This window comes from Acomys minous, assembly GCF_964271855.1.
Source record: "Acomys minous genome assembly, chromosome: 5".
NCBI classification, from domain to species: Eukaryota; Metazoa; Chordata; class Mammalia; order Rodentia; family Muridae; genus Acomys; species Acomys minous.
In genome coordinates, this window is record NC_140494.1 from 67,623,120 (window position 1) to 67,627,089 (window position 3,970).

General features: G+C 43.9%; 1 pseudogene across 1 annotated transcript; it reads left to right on the plus strand.

The window, feature by feature from the left end:
* Nucleotides 1-1,892: 1,892 nt before the first annotated feature.
* On the plus strand, nucleotides 1,893-3,970 carry LOC311597350 (tubulin alpha-1B chain-like; annotated as a pseudogene). The gene is made up of 2 exons: nucleotides 1,893-2,290; nucleotides 2,884-3,970. The product of its transcript is annotated as a tubulin alpha-1B chain-like (transcript).

Genomic DNA, 3,970 nt, shown 5'->3' on the forward strand with positions numbered 1-3,970 from the left:
CCTTGCCTAGTTTCACTGGGGAGGCGGAAATGATTTTCTACTGGGTGTTACAGTTAGCTCTTTTAGAATAAGATTGCTCATATCAAACAGCAGTGGAAACTTGGGAATTCCACAAGTGTTAGAGTTCTTTGTCAAGCTTGTGTGGTAAACATGGCAGAGGAAGCAGGCATATGCAAGAAATCGACTGGAAAGCCTCACTGATGGTCAGCACAGAGCTAGTGGTGGTGATGGAGTGGGCCTCAGTGTTAGCCAAGGCAGCCCCACCATAACTGCCTGACTGGCAGTCAAGCCCCAGGCATCCAGTGGTCATTCTTCCCAACAATAAATGATAAGACTCAGACAGTCATGGTGGAGATTTTATTTCATGAATTAGAGACATTTATAAACCTTGGGCAGTGGGAGGGATTTCAAGGGTGAATGTGTCTGATTTACTAGGACTAGGATGCTAGGGACAATTGATTTACATCCAGTAGTACAGTGCCTCATTTTCATGGGGTTCTATCATAAGAAGGAGAACATAGTACTTAATTATTGTATAGGTGGGGGAAGATCTCCAGGAAGAATCAATGGTCATTGGTTGAAAGCAAAGACATTAAGATATCTTATTAACATAGGGTGGGTATCTCCAGGAATCCTTAGGTGTTTGGTGAACATGTTTATTATCAGGAAAGGGTTGGGTTTGTAGCCTCCTTGCTGGAAATGTGAAGTTTCTTAGAGTTTCTAGAGTTCAGGCAGAGAGGAGATTACACTGAAAAAGGGATTCCATTACTGTACACTGAGTTCAGAGACTATCTGGAAGCACCAGATTTTGACCAGTCCACAGAAACCCCACAAAAATCCACTCCAGTTCAAAATATTTTGGAGAGATGTTACTGTCTCCTTAGTCTAAAAAGTAGATACAATTATAAACCAAGCACTCAGTAGGACTAGGAAATTTTATACTGGCTTCCTTAGTTGGTTTATTGCGTGGAGTAATCTTAGTAAAGATCAGTGGTTCCCAATCTGTGGGTCACATCCACTTTGGGGATTGAATGTCCTTTTCCCAGAGGTCACCTAAGAACATCAGAAATATCAGATATTTTCATTACAATTCATAACAGTATCAAAATTAGCTATGAAGTAGCAACAAAAAAATAATTTTGTAGGCTTTGAACTCTTTATTTGGAGTTCTTTAATGTTTATACCTCCTTCCAGCCCACCTATCTTAGATAGGAGAGAAAAGAGGTTAATTGGAACACAAGAAATAGATCTTTCTTAGACTCAGTTCCTTGGAGTGATTCCAGGGGCATAGTTAGCAGTATTTCAATAGACCAGTTAAACAGCAAACCAGTAATTTAGCGAATGTGATGTCAATCTCAGCTGCTGAAACCTGGAGCAGCAGCAAGAGCCCAGAGCAGCAGCTGGAACCTGGAGGCTTGAAGTGGAGTGATGAACAGCCAAGACCAAAAAGCCCTGCCTCTTGTTTTGGACTATCTATCTATCTATCTATCTATCTATCTATCTATCTATCTATCTATCTATCCATCTATCTATCTACATATATATCCTCTCAGAGATCTTTATCAGTTGGCAAAGACTATGCCTCCACAATAATCATTTCCTCTTCCAGTGGACAAATATTACCTGTTCTTTCACAAGTCTGTTTTCAGTGGAAAAACACTGCACGTCCTTATACAAGTCTGTTTCACTTCCCACACTTGGTATCAAAACAAAAACATGTTTATTTCTACTACATAATTTTATGGCTGGGAAGTCAGCACAACATGAGCAATTATGTTAAAGGGTCACAACATTAGGAAGGTTGAAAATCACTGATCAAGATAAAGTTATACTGTCTGCCCAAGGAGATTAGCTGCTTGTTGTTATTTTAAAATGCTTATTTTGGCCTCATTGTGTTACTTACCTTGACTCTTAGATGTCAGAAAAAGGAACCAGGACCTCGTGTCTGCTTCTGCCATCCTTGCCTTCTAACCCATAGCTACCATGCGTGAGTGCATCTCCATCTGTGTTGGCCAGGCTTGTGTCCAGATAGGGAATGCCTGCTGGGAGCTCTGCTGCCTGGAACATAGCACCCAGCCTGATGGCCAGATGCCAAGTGACAAGACCATAGGAGGGAGAGATGCCTCCTTCAACATCTTCTTCTGTGAGTCAGGCACTGCCAAGCATGTGCTCCTATTCATAGACCTGGAACCCGCAGTTATTGATGAGGCTCACACTTGTACCAACTGCCAGCTCTTCCACCCTGAGCTGCTCATCCTATGCAAATGAGATGCTGCCAGTAACTATGTCTGTGGCCATGGCACTATTGTGTTTTTAAATTATCTGTATAATTTGTATTATCAGTAGGCCCGGCTAGCAATTAATCAACACACAGACACTTGTTATATTTTTAAATAGCCTTAGTTAATCTGGGGCAGGGCAGATATCAATCCTCTAAACTACCTCCCACAGTGGGGCAGGCCTGGGATCCCTTTCTCAATACCATGCCTTCTGTTTCCAATAACTTCTATCAAGCTACCTTCCATGCATAATCTCAAGTTCTTGCCAATATTCTTTATTTGGGCTGGATTCTCCATCCACGCAGGCCATGTGCTTCTCCTCCATCTAACCCATGGCAGCCTTCCTCTCTTCCCTTTAGGTTTCTCTCCTTCCTCCTTGTGTCCCTCTTTTTTTTCTTCTCCCCATGATCTCTCTCTCTCTCTCTCTCTCTCTCTCTCTCTCTCTCTCTCTCTTCTCTCTCTCTCTCTCTTCTCTCTCTCTCTCCCTCCCTCCCTCCCTCCCTCTCTCCCTTCCCCCACTCCACCTATTTCCTTTACCTTGTCCAGGTGGGATGGCTTTTTATTAATCAAAAGGTGGGTCTCAGAGATAGCAAGCAGTGATTAGCATCAAAATACATCAGACCATCAACCAACAACATTGGCAAGGAGATCATTGGTCTTGTGTTGGACAGAATTTGCAAGCTAGCTGACCAGTGCATGGGACTTCAGGGCTTCTTTCTTTTCCAGCTTTGGTCAGGGAACTGGCTCTGGCTTTACCTCCCAGCTGATGGAGTCTGTCTGTTGACTATGGAAAGCAGTCCAAGCTGGAGTTCTCCATTTACCCCATGCCCCAGGTTTCCACCACTGTGGTTGTGCCCTACAATTCCATCTTCACCACTCATACCACCCTGTAACACTCTGATTGTGCCTTCATGGTAGACAATGAGACCATCTGTCACTTGACATTGAGCACCAAACCTACACTAACATTAACCACCTTATTAGCCAGATTGTATCATCCATCACTCCTTCCCTCAGATATGATAGGGCCCTGAATGTTGACCTTACATAATTCCAAATCAACCTGGTGCCTTACCCTTGCATCCACTTCCCTCTGGCCACATATGCCCCTTCATCTCTGCTGAGAAAGCCTACCATGAACAGCTTTCTGTAGCAGAGATCACCAATTCCTGCTTTGAGCCAGCCAACCAGATGGTGACCCTCACCATAGTAAATGCATGGCTTGCTGCTTACTGTACCATGGTGATATGGTTCTCCAAGATGTCAATGTTGTCATTCCACCATCAAGACCAAGCATAGTATCCAGTTTGTGGACTGGTTCCCCACTGGCTTCAAGGTTGGCATTAATTACCAGCCGCCCCCACCATGGTTCCTGGTGGAGATCTGGCCTAGGTACAGAGAGCTGTGTGCATACTGAGCAACACCACAGCCATTGCTGAATCCTGCACACACCTAGATCACAAGTTTGATCTGATATATGCCAAATGTTTCTTTGTGCACTGGTATGTGGGTGAGAGCATGGAGGATGGAGAGTTCTCTGAGGCCCATGAGGACATGGCTGCCCTAGAAAAGGATTATGAGGAGGTTGATGTGGATTCTGTTGAAGGAGAAGGGAAGCAGGAAGGAGAGGATTATTAGTCTATTCTTAGAGCCCATGTATCATGTCAAACTCCCAAGACTTCAGCTTGAAC